The sequence below is a fragment of the Callospermophilus lateralis genome, chromosome 16 (assembly GCF_048772815.1).
Source record: "Callospermophilus lateralis isolate mCalLat2 chromosome 16, mCalLat2.hap1, whole genome shotgun sequence".
NCBI lineage: Eukaryota > Metazoa > Chordata > Mammalia > Rodentia > Sciuridae > Callospermophilus > Callospermophilus lateralis.
The window spans coordinates 10,806,845-10,829,404 of record NC_135320.1 but is presented as its reverse complement, the minus strand read 5'-3'; positions in this window follow the sequence as shown (position 1 = coordinate 10,829,404).

Sequence of the window (22,560 nt, the reverse complement as noted above, 5' to 3'; positions counted from 1 at the left end):
CTGAGCTGGGATGATGCAAACTTGAGCATGTCTGGGGATTTTACCTTCCTTGCCCACTCAAGACTTCCCTCCCACTGTCTCTGCATAGAAAGCCCCATGTGTGATTGCAAAGAATAAGGCAAAAACCCAGAAGAAAATGTGAAAAATGGAGGAGAAAAAAAATCTGCTGGCAACTGATGGCACTTTTGTCTCTCAAGGATCCCTGAGGTCAATTCCTTTTGGACTTCCTGACTACAGTGCCTGAGCAAATAAATCCTCTTTTTGCAATCCAAAGGATCCTGGTTACTACAGCATGTGAAAGAGGAAAGTGGAAAGCTAATTAGCATACACACACCAGAGTCTCTGAGCAGCACGCATCTTTCATCACTAGAACTAGAGGTATGTGAATGCATGGGATGTGGGTGACTTGAGACTTTGGTTTATCCCCCAAAACATCTACTATTTGTAAATGCTTCAAGGACCATCCAGACTCCCTCCTAGGCCTTTCTCTCAGTGGACTGCAGCTTAAATGACTCTCTACGGGGAAAATGACCCTAATTTGTAACATTTTCCAATTTCTGTCCTATAAATACTCCCCCATGGTGGATTGAGCTACCAAGAGTATAATAACAGGCAGCAAAACTCCTGAATGTGAGAGTGGGTAAAGTCAGGCTTTGAAACACCACTGCTTCCATCTCTTCCTTCATCTGACCTCTCTGTCACCCGTCCCTGTGCCTCCCAATCACCGTTCCTCTCTGCCATTAAATCACCACAATTTCACTTGGGGTTTTCTACCTACCTTTCTCTGAATCCCACCGGCATTCTGATCCTGATGTTAGAACACAGCAAGAGCAGGGATTGGGAGGTTTGGGAACTGAGGCAGGAGGATCGCAAGTTCAAAGCCAGCCTCAGCAATGGGGAGATGTTAAGCAACTTAGTGAGACCCTGTCTCTAAATAAAATACAAAATAGGGCTGGGATGTGGTTCAGTGGTCAAGTGCCCCTGAGTTCATCCCCAGTACCTACCTCCCCACACCCGGAAAACACACACACACACACACACACACACACACACACAGAGCAAGATTATTGCAAAAAACATAGGCTTTGGAGTCAGATTTAGATTCTGGCTCTTGTGATCGGAATTACTTAATTACATTGAGCCTCAGTTTCCTAATCTATGCAATGATTAAAAGAAACCATGCCCCTCCCATAAGAGATGTCTTGAAGATTATAGGAGACAATCGATAGAGTATGTGCCGAGTTCAGGCTTTTGTCTTTCCTACCTCATCTGTGCACCCAGGATGTTATGGTTCAGATACGAGGTGTCCCCCAAAAGCTCACATATGAGACAATGCAAGAAAGTTCAGAGGAAAAATGGTGGGGTTATGAGCATTTTAACCCAATCAGTAAATTAATCCCTTGATAGGGATTAACTGAGTAGTAACTGAAGTGGTGGGGTGTGGCTGGAGGTGGGAATTAGGCTGTGGCTTTGGGGTATATATTTTGTATCTGGAGATTGGAGTCTCTCCCTCTCTGCTTTCTGATCGTCATGGGAGCTGTTTCCCTCTGCCACACTCCTCTGCCATGATGTCCAGCCTCACCTTCAGCCTGAAGAATGGAGACTACTGCCTATGGATTGAGACCTCTAAATAAAACCATGAGCCCCTAAATAAACTTTTCCTCCCCTAAAATTGTTCTGGACAGATCTTTTAGTCACAGCAGCACAAATACTGACTAAAACCCAGGGCATCCCACCCTGTTGATTCTTGCTGCATCACATTGCAGGGGTCTCTCCTGTCACTCAAAGAACTCCCTGAGTTCAGGGCCTTTGTCTTATTTATCTGTATTCCCCAGATCCCCTGTTTCAGTGTCTGGAGCATGTTAGATGCCCAATAAATATGAAATGAATCCTGTCTCTGTTATCCATTTCCTATGTGATCATGAGAAGGGCCAGGACAGAAAGAACTAACCTTGCAGAAGCAAATGGGAGGAAGAGGTTTATAGGCACAAACCTGAGAGACTTTGCTGATATGGATGCTGTCTGGCCACTGCAGCCAGCAACTGAACAAGGGTGGGTAGGAGAGCACAGAAAGCTGATTTGCATATGGATCATTGAGTTCTCCAAGTGGCCCAGCTCATTAGTTGACTTGGTACGCAGAGCTGAACTGAGCCCAGGGGAGAGATAATTCACTCGACAACATTCACTCTTTTTTCCCTCCCTTGTTTATCTTAGTTGCTAGTGCTCATGTCATATCTTTAACTTTCTTTCACTGAATGCCTTTTTGGTTTAAATCTTTAAGTTATTTTTCCCCCCTGCTGTCCTGGAGATATATGAACCAGAGCCAATATAATAAGAGCTCTCTTTTTCCTTCACAGCTCTGAAAGCTTTACATAAGTGTTTCTTCACTTCTATTTTATGACCAGGACCAGATGCAGAAGTGCTAAAATATTTTGATAACAGTTGTCCTGGCAGTAGTTTTTGCTTTTACAGCTATCCAGAGGGAGGGAATTAGCAAGGAAGTCAGCCCACAAAGAGGAGAGAGAGAAGCTATGAAATCTCTCTACTGACCAAGATTCTCCATTAGTTTTAAGAATCAGCTGGATGAAGACAGAAAGAAAATGTTTAGGCCATGACATTATCTAAATGAAAAAACAGTAAATAAATTTGAAGGTCATAATAATCCCTTATATTTATTGGAAGGAGTGAATTTGAAGTTAGTAAAGTGCTTTTTATGCACAAGTCAATATCCTGAGAACTTCTGGAACTAAAAGCACACCCCCGCATCCCATAATACCTATAAAGTGGAACTATTAGTACCCTCACAGAGTAGTTGAAACTAGGAGGTCTATTTGCCCGCTTAGCTGGTCAGTGGCCATGCTGGTATTTCACCACTACTCTCCATGGCCTCTCATTTGTTTTCCAGGAAAGAAATTAGAGATGGGAGGCAGGGGTCAGGTGAATTGCATAGGGTCACATAGAACAGGAAGCCGAGAGGCACTGGTGCTTTCTTTCCACATCTTGTAGTAGGGACACTGTCTCACTCTGAGCCAAGCATTTGCCATCTATTCTTTTCTACCTTATACTTTTCTCTTCATCCTGCCTATACTTTTATTTCACTCCATCCAGCCTCATTCTGCCTTCTTTGCATCCTTTGGGGGATGCAAAGGGGGCTTTGGGGGTTCTGATTGTCATGGCTTCTTCAGTGTTTTACACTCATATCTGTGTTTCAGCTGATGGGCCAGAATCCTTACCACCTACCTGCCAGACACAAGCACATTGCAGGTGTTCATTCACAACAATCTTACGAAGCAGATGCCATGATTTACTCTCATTTTACACATGAGGAAACTAAGTCACCTTACTTGCCCAAGGACACCCCGCTTGGAGAAGAGAGCCAGCATTCAAGACTGAGCAGTCTGGCTTGATAGCCCCATTCAAAATGACTTTGCTACAGCTGACTCTCATTGGCCTTGACTGTCCCTGTGCCAGTCCTAACGGATATGTCTGTGTCCTGGTTTGCCTGGACACAGATTCTTTGGATGTCATTGTTTTCCATTCCTTTCAATCCACCCGACACATACATTCAGTGTGATCCAGAACCCTGGGATGTGACTTTGAAGAAAAGAATTCCCAAGGGATGTATCCAAGATAAAACTGAAATTCAGGCTTTCTAAGTTTTAGTCTGGGATTTTAATTTTTCATTAATTTGTTTATTCATTAACCTGATGTTGCCTGCTACCTGTCTGATAAATACAGCAAAAAAGCCTAAACAATTAAGCCACTTAAAGTGTTGGTTCATAGAGGAAATAAACTAATTAGCTAGTAGAATAGACTGGAGTATGTTTGCAAAATACGTCATTTTCCAAAGGGACAGAGGGATTTAGCCTGACAGAAGGGAGGATAACTAGCATGGGAATAGTAATGAAATAAAATTCTGAATCCAATTTCCTGTGGTGAGATGTATTAGATTTTTATCATCTAAACCAAATGGCTAAAACTCATTTAAAGCCAGATCAGTTAAAATTTGCCTTGTATTTATTTACAAAGCAGTGTCTTTCTTCACGTTCACAGGACTAAAAGTTCATTGCATATGAAACTGAAGGGTACTCCTCTTGGTATCCCCCCAAATGCCTGGCACAATGCCTAACACATACCAGGTGCTCAATAAATGTTTATTGAATTGAATTAAAGAGAAGACATTCACTACTTATCAATTCTACACTCACCCCAAGAGAGAAAAAACAATGAATGGGATGCTATGCTCTATTAAGTGTAAAAATGAAAACAAATGCCATCTCAAGGTTGGTAATTTAAAAATATAGGGACTCTGAAATGAAGCTTACAATGCGTTTTTCTCTATCAAGGTTTACTATAATGCCACTACAGAATAGCCAAACACCTTTCTGTATTAATTCCAACTTTTCTAAGATCAAAGAACAACAACAACAACAACAAAAAATCTCTGGAAAAGACAGTCACTCATTATATTTGATCTTAATTCAAAGTCTTTTATTTTTAACCTACTTAGATTTCAGGTAGAAGAATTTGGGTATTAGAAGCAGCCTTGTTAACTTTTCTGGGTATGTTCAAGTTTTTTCATTTTGTTGCATTTTGTTTGACTTTGGCCCATCAATGGGTAATATATAATATCCCTTCCTCACTGCCGACAGAACCAATTATATAAGACATATGGGAGTCAGTAGATGTAAATTGCAAATGTAATCTTTACTACTTATGGAAAAAGGTATTTAGTGAAGATGGCTTGGATCTATCAGCAAGTGTAGTTGCTGGTATTATGCCCCAGATTAAATTTCCCCACCACTCTGCCATGCCAGCCTTGGCCCTCTGTTTATAGGGATGTGCCCCTTAAAACTATATGGCATGGAGGAGTAGAGATTAGATTACATGCCCTCTACAGGCATGCAGATCCCAAGGGAAGAGTGAAATGGGCTGGCAGGAGCTTGTGCCGTTTGGCCTTCCAGATGGTAAATCATGCATCTTTTCCTGGAGGAAGTAATGGAGGGAATGGAGAGAGAAGCTTGGAAAGCTAGCCTCATGGAGGCCCTGCCATACAAAGAGATGAGGGGGGACTAATTGTTCCCTCTAACATATGACACATGTTGCAACAGATGTACTCTATTGCTGATAACTTGTGTGGAATTCTATCTTTTAGCCATGATTTATTGAATTTCTGCTATGTGCCAGACACTATACTAAAAGCTTTACAAATGTGTTGGCTCATTGGATCCTCAAAATAACCCTAGGAGAGAAAACAGTTTGATGTTTCCTCAATAAGTTAAACATAGAATTAGCATATGACCCAGCAATTCCATTCCTGGATACGTACCCAAAAGAACTGGAAACAGGTGTCTAAACAAAAAAGTGTACACAATATTCATAGAAACACCATTCATAATAGCCAAAAAAATGGGAGTAACCAAATGAACATCAACAGATGAGCAGTTAAACAAAATGTGCTATATTACAACAGAATATCACCCATCCATAAAAAAGACATTGAAGGATTTATTCATGTTACAACATGAATGAACCTTTGAAAAATGTTATGCCAAAGAAGCCAGATGTGAAAGGACACATAATGCATGACTCCATTTATTTATTTAGATACTGAGGATTGTATCCAGGGGCACTTTATCACTGAGCTACATCCCCAGTCTTGTTTATCTTTTATTTTTTATTTTGAGACACTAAATTGCTGAAGGCCTTGCTGACTTTCCCAGGCTGGCCATGAATTTGCAGTCTTCCTGCCTCAGCCTCATGAATTGCTGGGATTAGAGTTGTGTGCCGCTGGGCACAGCATGTGTCTCTATTGATATGAAATGTACAGAATAGGTAAATCCAGATTAGTGGTTACCAGGGTGTGGGGGTTGGAGGTGGGAAGTGATTGCTTAACATATAGGATGTTTGGGGGTCACGAAACATCCTTGAACTAGATAGTAGTGATGGTTGCACAACAGTACATGCTTCATGTCATGCATTTTACACCTTAAAGTTGCTAAAATAATGAATTTTGTTTTGGGCACTTTACCATATTAAAAATGACCCTAACAGGTACAGATCATTATCCCAACTTTGTAAATAAAAAGACTGAGGCTCTAAGAGATGCTAAGAACATTACTATCAGGCAGAGGATGGGTCTAAGTTTTGTGTGGTCTGAAATTTTTACAAATTGGGGGCCCTTTAAAAAATAACAGAAAATAATGATTACAAAACTTCTAGGCCACCTCTAAAGGTTTTACAAAGTGACTTTGTACAGAAAGACTCTGAAGCTTAATACTTATTAACACCAAGGTAAATTCATCTTCCTTTTACTAGGTAGAATTGGAAAGTGACAAAAAAATATTAAACCTATAATTCCATTTTCAGTAACAGCAAAAATGTACAATTCTTAGAAATAAATCTAACAAAAGAATTGTAAGGTGCCTACACAGAAAACTGTAACATATAGCCAAGAGAAAACTTAATAGACCTAAGTAAATGGATAGACATGCCATACTTAAGCACTGGAAGACTCAATATTGAGAAGATGTCAGTTCTCCCCATATGTATCTGTAGATTCAAAGTAATTCCAGTTATAATCCTTCTAATTTTTAAGAAAATCTCAAACTGATTCTCACTTATATGTAAGAACTTAGGATGCCCAGAGAAAGGAGGAAGAGAACCAAGTTGGAGGACTTAAACCACCTGCCTTCAAGACTTAGTGTCAAGGTATGCTATTAAGATAGTATGGCGTCAGGTGAAACAATAAATCCATCTCTGGAACAGAATAAACAGCTCAAGCATATGGTCATGTGATTTTCGACAAAGGCACTATAGCAATCCACTGGGTGAGAAAAGCATGTTCAACACTGTGCTGGAAGAACAGAACACTGTATGCAAAAGTAGGTAGGGCTGGAATTTGAACCTGGGTGTGCCTGCCTCATTCGACTTCCCCTCATTCACCTGGGGTTCCCACCCTGCTTGTACCTGGCATGTTTACCCTCTGTAGCCTGCAGAAAGGCGTGTCTAGAGCTTGGGATAAAAGCAACTGCAATACAGTGCCAACGGTTGGCCAGGAAGGCTGAGAAAGGTTGGAGAGGACCAAGTCTGGACTCAGAAGGACTTTGTCCACCTATAGTCTTTTGACCTCCTCAGATACCTGGGACTCTATTGCCTTTTTCAGGAAGGGATGTGAGAAGTTTGTGAGTGCAGAAAGCTAGCAAATCACAGTACATTTTCACATGGGATAATCAAAGCCTTCTTCAAGAGGTGCCCCGGTAGAGAGGAAAGAATTCTGGGCTTGCACTTCAAATTCATGGGTTCTGTCCTATCTCTGCCTCTGTGTGACTGTGGGTAAGTCACTTACCCTGGCTGATCCTCAGCTTCATCATCTGAAAAATGGGGATTAAAAAACCCATCTACTGTTTTACCCCTCCGATTTGCTATGAAGTTCAAATGAAATAGAGCCTGTAAGTATCTTTTGAAAACTGTGAAGTATTGCATAAACATAATTTATCATGGTTCTGTGTGTGTCCTTTTTGCAAGCTGAAGTGAATAATATTACTTTCTGTTTTGAATTCAAATTTTAACTACGAAGGGTACTCTATAATTATTTTTCTTCTTCCTTTTGTGTTTACAAAAGAAATCTAATGTTTTAGTAATGATTCAAGACTCTTTTATTGGTACAGCTTTGGAGTCAGATAACTATTGTTTAAAGTTTCATTCAGTGAATTTTTTAAAAAATTTCACTCATTCATTTATTTGCATTGTTCAACAAGTTCTCCTTTAGTGCCTACTATGGGTAAGACGCTGTAAATGCAAGGGAAACATGAATGGCGGTTGTCATTACCCACAAAGAGCTTAGAGGAGGATGACAATACAGACACACTCTTAAGGAGCCAATTTTGACACCATGTAAACATTGCTAAGAAAGACTTGGGCATGGGGTACTACCATGCTGTGGGTGGAGTCTATAAGCCTGCCTGTGAGTGAGAGCAGGATTCACAGAGGAGCTGATGTTCAAAGTTGAGATTTAAAGGAGGAAAAAAAAAAAAAAAAGATTTTTACCAAGACAGTTCAGTTTAGCTGGTAAGGGCAAAACATAGCCAGTGTAGAGGATGATGAGATGGGGCTGAGGGGTCAGGGAGGAAGGGGATTAGCAGTAGTAGTGAGACACTTAGGCAGACCAGTAAACTGGTTATTGCTATGTTCAAGACAAGACATTGATGAAGGCCTAAGCGAGGCTCCTGGTAATAAAGTTGGCAAAGAGGAGACCAATTTAATGCTTATTTAAGAGGCAGAACCAAGAAAATTTAGTAATTAGTTAATTAAATATAATGGCCAAGAGAAAAATCTCAGTTCTACCCCCTGATTAGTGATGTTGCCTTGGGCACAGTGCCTGTCCTTTCCAACTCTCAGTTTCCTCACTTAAAAAATGGGGAGTAATAAGAACCAGTTCACAGGGTTGCCAAGAGTCTTAAAAGTGCTCATTGTAAAAGCAACTATCACCGGGCCTTATACAAATCGATTTTCCACAAGTATTAGTTTTCTTCTTAGTTTCTTTTCTCCTCGTCAGCTCATCCTGCAAAGGGGGCTCTTCTGAATGATAGACACTTGGCTCTTAGAAATATTCTAACTAAGAGCATTTGGGGCTTGAGGTTGGGGGCAGCATGCCTGCCATGATACATCTCTGGAGTTTTCATGATAAAGCAACCTTAGCTGGATGGATCAGGTTTTGGGCTCCTGCGGCAATGGTGTTCCTCAACTCTTTGAGGAAGCAGCTGAAGCTGTGCTCCCCGGTAAGGTTCTGGAAGCTCCTAAGGTCTGACAGTTTGGACCCTCTTCTTTGGACCCTATTCTTTGGGCCCTATCCTTCCGTTGACACTGTTCTCACTCCAACCCTTTTATGATACAAGCTGATGGGAGCTGGGATTCTATGGTCCTCCTAGATGGCAGCAGGGCTCTGAATCTCTTTCCTACTCCAGCTTGGGGTAAAAAGAAGATTCTAGAATTTCACTTTTGTACCTACATATGATATTGCTGCTTACCATAGTCAGAGACCCAAACATTTTCTCACACTCCTGTGATGACCAGAAGTTACTGAGGTCTTGAACCTGAACTTACGGAATATTCCATCCCTCCCTTTTCCCCAGGGAATAGAAATGACAAGATTTGCAGTGCTTCCTCTGGGTCTCCTGGCTGGATGACCAGGTGGCATTAGAGAAAGCAACACTCCAGGAGAGAGAGACTGCTGCTGTGTGACACATCCCCGAGGAGGCAGAAACAGACCTTGGAAACAGTGAGTTGACTACAGAAGCTTCTGCCTGGAGAGATGTGAATTGAAAGCCCTGCAGTCTTCAGAGGCTAAGATAATTAAGAATTTAAGAGCTTCCTTAAATGCTCCCTTTATTTCTGACGATCATTTCTTGGATGTTATAGCTGAAAAGACAGGACTGGCGGGTAGCTGATATTATTCCTACACATGGATAGTAATTAACTAGCCCCAGCTTTCTCGGGTCATCATACCTGATCAGGACTTATGCCTCTCTTCAAAACTAGAACAGATCTGAAATTTTTCCTTTGTCAACCCTATTCCCCATTACTGGGAAGATTAGCGCTACAGACTATTTAGATCCTGAGCTCCTGGGAACTCTATTAAGACACACCAGAGCAAAGTCATTAATGGTCTGCCTGCAGAAAACCTAGGCTCAGTTTCTTTTCCCTGGCACCCTCTTTTGTGATTCAGCCTGGTCTAATGGTGTGAAATAATGTGCTGAAACTCTGAGAGAAATTGAGTTCTCCCACAGGAACTCCAGGTTGAGGGGGGTGGAGGATAGCAGTCTCCTGAATGGTGTTCCTCCAGTGGAAACCGCTGGGGTGCTGCCTCTTCCCAACAATTTTACTGGGAAGCAGACTGAGGGAGGAATCGTAATTAAACTAGGATGGGTGAAAGATGGTAGCCATCCCCATTACTCAGCACCCATCCTTAGATGCAACCAACAAAAAGTCTGTGGTCCTATGGAAGGAGAAGTAATTTAGGGTGGTACCAGGAGCCAAGTTATAATTATTATAATAAAATGCACATAGAATGAATTCTTAATTATCTGATAATCAAGGTCAAGAGAGGATACCAGAAATTGCAGTGCATAGATAATCCAAAAAGCTCACTGCAGATACCTGTTCTTCTTCCTCTATTCAGCCAGGGCAATGAATTTACTCCCTCCTAATAATAATTTATATTTATGTATGGCCCTTTCATTCATGTCAGTGGTTTTCAAGGATGTTTTAGAAGCAGATAGTTTCAAACAGCATCTCCTTTGGAAACTCAGTATACAAAGCAAGTAAAAGTATAACTGCTCTGGTGTAGCAGGCTTGGGGAAGCCAGAGCCCTGCTCTAGGAGATATTCCTTCCTCTTGTTCGTCCTTGTAGCTGTGGGTCCTGACAGATGAGAGCCCCGGAGAACACAGTTCAAAACCTAGAGACCTACATTAGCTCTTGACTCCCATGAGTCCTTTGGGGGCAGGTAGGTCAGGACTTAGTGTTCTTATTTTATAGAGAAGAATAGATTTGTAGAGGTTTTGTTATAGGTAGGAACCAGTGGATATGAGACTTGAATTTAGTCCAACATTAAATGCTGCATTCCGTATTTTTAAAAACGTTTTTAGTTGCAGAGTGGACATAATATGTTTATTTTATTGATTTTTATGTGGTACTGAGGATCGAACCCAATACCTCACATGTGCTAGGCAAGCTCTCTACCACTGAGCTACCATCCCAGCCCCTCTGTGTTCTTCTAATTTTACTTATACCCTACCTTTTGTTTGTTTCCCCAATCTACTCTCATGGGGGGGGGATACTATGAGAAGATTCTCAAAGGAGAATTAAAGGCTGACCTAGAGGTGACCAGTCAAACAGAGAAACTTCCACACGTGTTGAACTGTGTCCTTTCTTCATTCTGGAGGTGACGAGCCAACCACAGTTCTGAAGATGAGAGTTGGATTGAAATGAGAGCTGTTCTCTGCTTCACTGATCACCTTTAGTGATTGGAATTTCAATTTCCTAATAATTTCTGTCACTGCTTGGCTGTGTCTAAATATTTAGGCAGATCGGAGCAGAGTGGATTTGTCTGTTTGATGTGTCATAAGTATTTATGTATTGGGATCGTCAGTCAGTGAGGAAACCATGCCACAGAAAGCAGATGTGATCTGACAGTTGCCAAATGTGGTTCTCAGTTTTCCCAGAATTCCCTGCACCTCTCAGGACTGGATTCTGCCTTTGAACCAGGGACAGCCAGGAACTCAATTAGCTGACATGTACCTTCCATACTCATTTGCTGTGAAATTTTTAGCATATTCATGGCTTCAATTACTTCCCCAATTCTGGTCAGAGTATTGATTCTATATACTTCGCCCTAGTGTAAGTTCTAGAGCTTCATTTCCAATTACCCACTGAACATGCATACTGTAATTGGAAGTATCCATACTTGTATATACAAAATTAAATAAATTTCTGGCCAAATAAATGCCCCTGGATTTCCTATCTTGGTTAATGCTGCTCCCATTTATCTCCTAACAAAGCTAGAAAACTCAAGGGTTTTCTTGAATCTGTTTCCCCTCGCCATCTACTTTAACTCATCTAATAAGTCACTCAGATTCAACATACTTAGTATCTCCTATCTCTATCTTTCCCTTCCCACCTCAGTTCCCACAGTTTTAGCAAACTAAGTGTCTCACTATTCCCTGCCTGACAACTGCAAGAATTCAATGAGTGTTTCTCCAGTTGACCTAATTGGTCTATTTCTCTTATGACTTATTCTCTATGCTACCCCTATACTTAACCTTTCTAAGATTAACTTCGTACAAATATCCCGCACAGTCTACCCCTAATTCATCTTATCAACCTCAAATCCCATCATATAACTCCGTGTTCTTTTTCTCTTAACTCCTGTATCTATTCAGTCAGAAATTTCTCCTGTCTTTTTTAAAAAATATCTTTATTTTATTTTATTTTTATATGTGTTGCCGAGGATTGAACCCAGGGACTCACACATGAGAGGCAAGCACTCTACCACTGAGCCACAACCCCAGTCCCTCCTGTGGTCATTTGAAGGAAATAAATCTCACAGCTGGCTTGCTGTGCTCTTCCCACTTCTATTCTACCAAGATAGCACCGAGCCTCACCATTCCCTGCTGGCACTATTGAATCATCTGAGATGTCAGTTGTCCTCTTGGTCTTTAGACCACCTTTGAGTGTTTTATTCCTAGTATATCAATATACTTATTTTTACAACTTTATATTATATACTTTCTATTTTTGTGGTGCTGGGGTTGAACCCAAGATCTCACACTTGCTTAGGCAAATACCCAACCCCTAAGCTATATCCCCAGTCCTATATGATATACTGATTATCTGGTGCAGCGATCCGAGCTCTGCTTCCTTCTCTGTTGTCCTCTTTCTCTCTTGACCACTTACTTATCATTTTCAAAATTGCCTTACTATTTATGGACCTTTATTTTATATGTGTTTGTGTATGTACATACTTATATCTTTATATATGTGTGTGTATATATGTACAAATAAATATACTTAAGATCTTAAAATATTATTGAGATGACATTAGGCAGATAAATTTGGAGGAAAATTTTCACATCTTTTCATTTGTGCATAAACATTTATGTACTGTAATAAGGTTTAACTTTCTCTATATGGATTTCCCTCCTTAAGTTAATTCATAGATCCTTTATTACTTTGTTGCTACTGTAAATAGTGTTTAATTTCATGTTATATTTTCCATCTTGTTCTTGCCAGCATAAAGGATGTTTTCTTGTACTCTTTATTTCTAGTTTTGGAACTTGGTTTATACATGCTTCATAAAATGAGTAGCGTTTCTTTGGATCCTTGGATAAGGTAGTGGTTATCTATAACTTGTGTGTTTAAATGTGTGTGTGTATGTGTGTGTTTAGGAAGAGAGTTGCTTTATGACTATTTCAATTTATAATAGTTAATTTGAATTTTCCATTTTTTCTTGGAAATAATTTTGCCTGAGGAAGTACCCTCTCATTTTATCTGTTGTCAAATTTATGAGCAGATAGTTCTTCATTATACTCTTTCATTAGATTTATTTTTATTTATTTATTTATTTTAGGATAAGGTTAAGTTTTATTTCATGACAAAATAAAGCAACTGAGAAAGGTCCAAAGTAATCAGCCATTCATTGGGTTTAAAATTGATTATGTCTTTAGTTAATCTTTCCCCTTTTACTCTGCATTTTATTTCTTTGTATCTTCTCATTTTTACTCCCTTATTACTCTTGCCAGAGTTTTATCTATTTTTCTTCTTTATTATATTTACCTCTCTGAGTTGATGACTTAATACATTGTTTTTGTTTGTTTTGTTTAAGGAGCACAATTAGGAATGTCTCTTGTAAAGTTCCAATAACCTTCTTTAGCCAAGAATATCTTTATTGAATCTTCACAGTTAAGTGGAATAATTTAGCCCTAGGTTTGCAATCCTTTTTTTTTTTTTTTTTTTACTTCTTGGAAATAATGCTCCATCAATTTCTTGATTTTAATGTCCCAGTTGAGAAATCTGATGTCAAACTTATTCATGTTACTTTGTAAGTCATATATTCTCTTTTTGTATGATTTTAGAATTGCCTTTTGAAGTTTGAAGCTATTACATCCTAGATGATTTTCTTTTCTTTTTAAAAAATTTTTGGCATTGTATTAGCCTTTCCATCTAAATTTTTTAAAACTTTCATTTTAACATCTTTTACTCTGGCAATTTTAGGTCATTATTTATCCATACATTATTGCCCATATCAATTTTCTATTGCTGAACACATCATAAATTTCCCCCAAACTTAGTGGTTTGAAAGAACAATTATTTCTTATGCTTCTGTGATTCGGTTGGATGGTTTATTGATTTTGAGAAGTCATAGTTATGGCTGCTTTCAGCTGACAAGAATCCAGGGTCTAGGCTGGTCAGACAGCTGGGAGGGCTAGGCCTCTCTCTGTGATCTTTCATCCTTTAAGAGTCTGTACTAAGCATCCGTACATAGCCAACACAGTGTTTGGGCTTAGTAAGTCTGTGTTTGATCAGATTTACTGACATTCCATTGGTCAAAACAAGTCACATGACTCAGGTGCTTAGTAAGTCTGTGTTTGATCAGATTTACTGACATTCCATTGGTCAAAACAAGTCACATGACCACACAAGTCTTATTCTAACCCCAAGGCACAAGTGCTTAACACATTTTTCTTTTTTGCTTGCATCATGTTTATTATTATCCCATTGGTAAAAACTGGTCCCCTGGTGTCAATGTGAGAGGCGACTGATTATACATTGTGAGAGGTATGTGGGGACCATGGCATTACTGTGTATCACATCTTTCTCTGTTTGCTTTCTTCTGGTCTTCTATTACATAGATCTTAAAATTTCTATTCTCTTTCTCTTTATTTTATTTCTTCCTGATGACTTGTGGTGAGATAGTTCTTCAGCCTCAGCCTTTGCTCACAAATTCAAATTTGTATTCATTCTGTCATTTCTCTCTTTAATGAAGTTCCTTAATTAAACTGCTGAATTTTTCTTACCTGGTATTTTTACTTGATCCTTTTAAAAAATTATATGGTATTCACTTGATGTTAACAATATCTTATCATCTCTCTTCAAAAGTACATGTTATGCTTATTTCAAATCGATTCTGTTTAGTATGGACAATTAAGTTTATTACCTTTCTTTAATTAGTGGTTGCATTCTTCAGTTATCTGGTATTTTTTTTGCTGTAATTTCATTTCCCCTCGTAGGTGTCAGCGATTTGGCAGAATATCTGTCTGAAGAGGAGGGGAAGTTAAATGCAGACTCTCTTTGTGTTATTCCTGCTGATTTGGAGGAGGATGGGGATGGTCTTCCAGGGCAAAGAATACATGGATTAGAGCCTGGTGTGACCATACCCAATTGCTGTCTCTAAATAAGGTAGTCCTTCCCCCAGAATCTAAGAATCTGGACCATTTTATTCCCTGGACAGGAAGGCAGAAGGAACAGACACCCAGGGTTCCCTCCGCTTCCGTTACTGTCCATTCATGCTTCTTCATAGCAGGCTTTCAGAGTCAAAAAAAAAAAAAAAAAAAAAAAAGTTCACATGTGACCCCTCTGCTGGCCTTGAATTCAATTTTCCTGTTTCGGTGATGTTAGATCAGGCAATGATCCATCCAGGTCCATCCAGGACACTTTCGTATGAGAAAAATCATCCTCTACTTCAGCCCTCTCTCTGAAGGGGAATTGGGCTCTTGCCAATTACAAACCATTCTAAAGCCTCACAGTCTCAGCTGGGTATGTTCCACTTATCACCTTTGTGAAATCTTCTCCTTCTAAGGCTGTTTGTTAGTAATCAAAGAGTTGCCTAGCTCTTCAAACCTTCACCCATTCTTTGTCTTCCCATTGCTTCCATAGTCAGTTGTTGACATCAGTGAGGTGATTTGGGCCCATTCATAGGTCTTTTGAAGTGCGTGGGGATGCCTGAATGCCTGGTTTTGCTGAAGAGGTTATCGTTGTTTTTTTTATTTTCAGTACTGTGTCTGTTTTTGTTGAGGAGAGTCAAAGAGATTAGACACACACACACACACACACACACACACACACATAAACACACAATCTGGATGTGTGTCGTTATACATTTTTGTCCAAACTCACAGATTGCATGACACCAAGAGTGAAGCCTAATGTAGAATGGACTTTGACTGATTGGAGCATGTTGATGACTCTGGTGGTGACATTGATAATGGGAGAGGCTGTGCATGGGGTGGCATCAGAAGGGAAATGGGAAATCAACTGAACTCTGAGGCCCTCCACAGTGGGTCCCCTTCCTGTGCAACTTCATGCACAGTCTTCTCTCTCTCTCTCTCTCTCTCTCTCAAAGAACAGCTGAGATTTCTTTCTGCCTCTCCCTTTGCTGAGAATGTTTCCCTAACCTGAATCCCCCAGGCCTTCTCCCCCAGGGGCCAGTTCATGTCTTGCCTTCTCCAGGACTTCCCGCTAAATCTTATGTAATCCTCACAACAACCCAATGAGATGTTTCAATGACCATCCCATTTTACAGATAAGAAAAGGGAAACTTAGAGAAATGGAATACAACATGCATGAGGTAACAGAGTGGCAAAATGGGGATTCAAACCTGCATGGTGTCACTGTGCCTGAAGAGACCACCTGCTCTATCACTTACCAGTGTCTCAGATGGCTTCCTTTAACTTTTCTGATGAACATCTTTCCAAACATTACTTTCTCTTTCTAGATATAAAGATGCATGCTGCCCCAAATACATAGGAAAAAAAAAAACAGTTTGCATGAATTTTATGTAAAATGTGCATAAATCAATCCCTTGGTTCTTAAAGTTATTAGCTACAGAAACAGGAGAATTCCTGTCTAGTTTTGTTTTCCAACTAGATTTTAAATTCCTCAGTGTTCTTTTTACTTTTGGATATCCCTCTCTAGTGCAATTAACTCAGCACTGAGCACTCAGCAGGTGCTTTATAAATGCTCATTGATAGAAAGGATGTAACAGGAAAAAAAAAAAGGCTAATTTGCAGATGGGGGTTACAATAGGTTGTCACAAAGGCCCGGAGGATAGAAGAAATGTCTGTTATCTCTCTATGGTCACTCACTTCTAGGTGACTTTGGGCAAAAAAACTTAGGTGAGGAGGTTAAGAAATGAGCCTCTTGTCTTTGCAGCTCTAGAGGAAGGCCAGACACATTTGTCATGGTCATCAAGCCACCTCCTGGGGAGGGAGGTTTGGAGGGGAAGGGCGATAACATCTATCAATTGCTCAGAGCTTCCTGCAGAAGCCAGACCACACAGGCTCTGAGGGTAATTGCCGGGGGAAGGAGTAGGGCAGGAACAGGAGAGCCAGTCCTTGTGCTCACCCAGCAGGATGTGAAAAATTCAGCTGGGTTCTTTTTATAGTTTCAATCATCCCTGGTAATGAAGATTCTGCAATTAGAACTCAGCTGGCAGTTGTGTTGGGGATGTGTGAGGCAGAATGGGATCTTGGGTCTGCAGGAGGGCAGGCCTGTTTGTCAGAAGACTTGAAGGCACCCCAGGGATAAGGACCAGAGCTATTTTTACAGACTTTTTCCTAGCCATGATCACACCTTAAATAAGTTCCACTTGGGCATTACAACTTTTTACATTTTCTTTAGCCTACCTTCAGTTCTCGATTATCTGTACAAATGGAGGGAGATATTAATATAATTAATATAAAATGGTGGCACCTCATTTATTTAGGCTCCCACTATATGTGAATTTGTGATAATTTTACTTGGGCTTGTTTGGAATTGACTTGTATGTACTCTGTAAAGAGAGCATTTGTTAAAAGCCATCCTAAATGGGTTAGCCTACTTAAGAACGTAAATTGCTTTCAAATACTTAAGCAGAATGATGGGTAAATTTTTATTGAGCACTTGCTATGTGCTGAGCACTGTACTAAAACCTCTACGTATGTTATTATCCATAATCCGCTTAGACACCTTGTTAGATAGGCACTTTTATGATTCCTAATTTATAGGTAAGGAAATGGGCCTCTTGTCCAAGGTCACATAGCTGGGGAAGTGGCACATCCCATTTCTAGTGAACCTGACTCAGCCACTCCTGCTCACAAGCATGAAGCAATAAGCTAGTTACAAACCAGCCTCCTCTGAGCACAGAACAGCACTGAAGGGCTCTGCATGGCATCACTGTTAGCAATTGGACTCATCGACATGGCTGCTTGAAAATCTTTGCAGAAAAGGATGGGGAAGCAGCAATTTCACATTCCTTGCTTGTTTATGAACCTCATGGTTCCTTCTCTATTGAATTTAAAAGTCTCACTGTAACTCCTACACTCTGACAATCAAAATTTTATTATAAAAATGGAAAACACATCTGCTCAAATTGACACGTCCATCTGATGAGCCTCAAGATATTGTCAGAGTCTTGCACTGGGTTATGGGCTGGGCCGATGCCAATGCCTCCTAACCCTTCTTCAGGTGAAAACTCTGGGGTCAGGTCTACCATGATCAGGCTGCCAGGTTTGGGGCGGTAGAGGGTCATATGGAAAAAAAGAAATAGAGGAAGAAAGAAAATTCACTGCTTTTCAGGGCTTCCATAGTTGTAGAACGCTATAATCTATTTAATGCTTTTTAGAGGAGGGGACATCTGGAGGGGCCCACTCACAAATGTGCAAACTAAATTCTGTCACATGAGAAGCAGAAATGCTCTGCGGGTACAGATTACTCTGATCAAATGTGCTAGTATCCTAGATCATGTGGGACCATCACAAAAGATTACTACACACACACACACCTTCTGAACAGAATGTACCGGAAAATCACATTCTCCTGGTACTCTAAGCCTACAAATCAACCATCAAAATGTGAAGTCCTATTTTACACCTGTAGTTGTAGCAATGCAACAAGATTTAATAAATGATATTTAGTGCCAACATGCTAAAAATTGATAAGCTGGTAATGTTTCCTTCTGAAGACTGAACCAGAGAAAATGAATTGAAGCTTAAGGGAGTCAAGTAGCTACTCCTAAAACAAGAGATTTGGGATGCTTTGCAAAATCAATTTCACTAATCTCTCTCTCTCTCTCTCTCTCTCTCTCTCTCACACACACACACACACACACACACACACTCACACAAGAATTTTATTCAAGGTAGGAAAGCAGTTTAAAGCAAGTCTGCTTTGGCCTTAGGTTGGATTTTTAGTTTTGCAGAAATGTGGCTATGTTAAAACAGAAAGAGAAACCTAAATATGGCTTTAAATGTAATGAACTTGGCATTCCCCCTGCCATGCCGATTATCCTGAACAAACCTTCAACATCTGGTTGACTTAATCTCTGGTAGATTCCCCCCACCTTCCTCAGTTCTACTGCATTCAGTAGACAGGAAACAAAATATAAATTCATTTTAATTTAAGTACATCTATGCTTGGAAAAAAACTACATTAAAAGGAATAACCAGTTATCTTCCAAGGACAACTATCCAAAGCCCTACTTTTGTGATCATCTTTGTGCCAATGCTCACTTCCATTTGTGTGGGTAAATAAGAACCCACAGACCATAAACAATGCACGATAGATCTTGCTATGCACATAGGCAGAAGTTGGGGCAATGCGAATATATTTTCCTGACTTCATGTTAGGTAAATCATGAGGGTGAGCTGCACATGGCCGTGGATGGGCCAGGATGAGAGAGGTGAACTGAAGAGATTGAAGGAGGTAGGTGAGGAGCAAGAATCCAACTGTCGTGGAAATAGAGGGTGCCCAGTAATGGAGGAAAGAAACAAGGGGTTGTGCAGAGCTGCCCCCAGCCCACATGATGGCATTTTGGAAATTAGAGAAGGATGTGGCTCTGGGTAAATGCAGCCCAGTGGAGGAGTTCACAGCTGGGTGAGCCCTCCTCAGAATAGGTTTCAGTCCCCACTATATCCTGGGCTGGGTGTTGGGTTCAGGATGCAGACTGTTGTCGGGAGTCGCTCTGGACAGGACCTATGTATGTGGCGAGTCTGCCGTGGGCTGTGTGTGTATGAACTATGAACATTGAGCACACAAAGTGGACTGGACTGACGTTGCCTCTGTTTGGCTGGAGACGTGTCCTCTTTGCTCGCTGTGCTTATGACCCCCACACAGCACATGAGACAGGCCTGGCCTTCCAAGATGTCAGTGAATCTGCTGACAGCAGACGTCAGGAAGCTAGACTCAACCCCCTGAAACATGACTCCTTGCCTCATTTGAATGGCTCCTCCCCAATAAAAGGGGTCAGAACATGCTCCTCGCTCTCTTTCCTGCCCACTATGCCCTGCTTGTGGGAGTTGTGGATGAGGAGCAGTCACTGGACCCAAAGAAAAGGTACTTTGTGTGTCTGTGTCTTTATTTAGTCCCCAAATTCACTTGGGGTGACCCTGGCCAGTTTAATCATGTGGTCACAATAGACTACAAATATAGAAGGTTGCCCTGAGGTCAAGACGAAGAGCCTGGAAAGATCCTCTGAGGGATGTCAGGGAGACTTTGGGAAAATGTCATAAAAATAAAATTAAAAACAATATACACCTAGCTTTGAAAATGTCTATAGGAAGAAATAAAAATAAAAATCCTTCTTGCTTACAAACCAATCAAGGAAGTTGAAACTTTCTTGAATATTCTAGGGGAAAAATGTATGTCTAACATAAAAGTATTTATATAATATCAAATGTCTGTGTGTGTGTGTGTGTGTGTATGCAGGTCATTTTATATTTGCCTAAAGTGTTCCTATTTTACATACCTTCTGCCCCTTGCTTTCCCACCTATTTTGACGTCGTTTCATATCTGTGTATATTAACCTGCTTTTTTTTCTCTTTGTTGGATACCTGGAATCCCATGATACAGACATAGTGTTGTTATTTGGTATTTGATATACAGCCATCTTTTGCTATTTGCTGTTTAATTTCTTTCTTGTTTCTCACTGTTCTGGTTCTGCACTAATGTCCCTTCCAATCTTTCTCGGTACATTGGTTGAGTAGGGAGAATGAAATGGAATCACAGTGCTTTGTCCAGTTGCAGTTACTGAGCTAAAGACCATGTGGGGAACCTGGCCTGTTGCCTTTAACAAACTTGACCTACTGCTGCTGGCTGATGCTGAATGGGCAGCAGAGCTAGAGTGACGGGAGCAGCTCTTGGGGAAACATTTTCTCATCTCTTGTGCTTTGACACAGACTGTAGCTCCTCTCTGAAGAGAGCCACAGAGTGAGGCAGGAAGTCAACCCTGAAGTGCCCACCCTCATGCCGCAGCCATGAGCTGGAGAAATGCCACCCTCTGCTTCACACCACTGGATGGACCACAAAGCAAGTAAAGCCAACAGAATAAAACCCTGAGGAATGCAGACCTTGAAAGGCAGCTGAGGACCCAGGTCTGCTTGGTGAACTTATTTCCAAGAGAATGGGTCTTTTGAGAATTCCTTCGGCTCTGTCCTTACGATCCATCTCAGAGTTTCTGTGTTCTATTTATACTTCCTGTGGAGAGTGGCTCGGTGGACTGAGTTACATTGAATTATATGTGGCTCTGCTTCCAGATTTCCTAAAATGAGAAATTGAGGAAGAAGTTACATTAATGACCTTCCTTCTTGAAGTTTCAATCAACTGATAGGAAAGCAATCTGCATAGTAATTACAACACCCTTCCAATTGAATCCTTGTGCCCCAGTGGAGGAGAGCGTGGAAGTCATATCTATAATGAAATTCAGACTCATCCGCTTCTAAACTGCAGGAAGGTTAATCAGGCTGTGCAGTCACACTCAGAAGTGGCATAATATATAAAAAACTGGTCACTGGGACAGCTCACATTGTTCTTCTCAACGGTGGAGGGCAACAGGAAATAAGCTGTCACCTGGACAAGGTTTGCACTAACAGGGACCTTAATCTGGGACTTCTTAGTACTTTATAAAGGTACTCCTGACCGTTCTGAATTATGAATGGAAGACACGCCTTTCCCAGAATCTGAGCAGAAAATATAATGTCCAGAGTCCCTGCCCTAAATCCTCAAATCAAAGAATTATGAGACTAATGGATGGTACTGTGCTTATGGGTCGTATTTGGGGAGAGTTAGAGATATTTAGTAGGAGAAGTACAGAACCCCACTGGTACTTCTGTTACTGAGAATGTGAGACTGGGTGGATTTATTCTCGTGGCATTCCTCACATTCTTTCTGAGTGCCCTGATGAAACGTCACAAAGTCTTTCTGAGATTACATAATATTGCCTTCTAAAGAAGAAATAAGTCTTTCGATTCTCAGGGCTCTGGTGGTAACTAGAGAACCACAACCTGGAGTTTAAGACCTGCTGACATTCAGGAGAATTCCGCGGTCTCCAGATTGCTCCCAGGGAGCCTTCTTTGCTTTTCCATTGCCAAGTTACCTCCAGTTCTTCTGAAGGCTAGCAAATAGATGAGACCCTGGCCACTGGATGCGTGCATCGTCCAGTTGGACTCTTCAAAACACAAGTGAGGCCTGGCAGCGTAACTCTGTGATGGAGCACTTGTCTAGCAAGTGGTAGACCCTGAGTTCTATCCTCAGAACTGCATAAAAGCAAAAATAAGACAATAACAACAAAAATCAAGGTAAGTTTTATTCCTTTTTTGTTTATTCCCAACAAGTGCTCCAACCCCAACAAGACGTCAGAGAATGGTATTTTTTTCCCAGAACCCCAAAGCAACCCTTATCTTTGTTGAACTAGAGGTTCTGCTTGGTCCTCTGCAGGGCCTGGTGATCGGTGGTGTCACATGTGAGGTGGGCCTGTATGAAAGTTCCAAGTGAGAGGTATTATATAGTCACTAGTTATTTCACTTAAAATGAGACATCTATAGCATAAGATGCTATGGCTGGATAGTGTTGCTAGATTGTATTGCTTTTTAAAAAAAAAAATCACTGAGTGTGTGTGTGTGTGTGTGTGTGTGTGTGTGTGTGTGTCTAATCACCCTCTGACTCCCCATCACAAGGATTGTATTTTGGGCCTACCCAGATAATCTGGGATAATCTCCTCATCTTGAAATCTTTAATTTAATCACATCTGC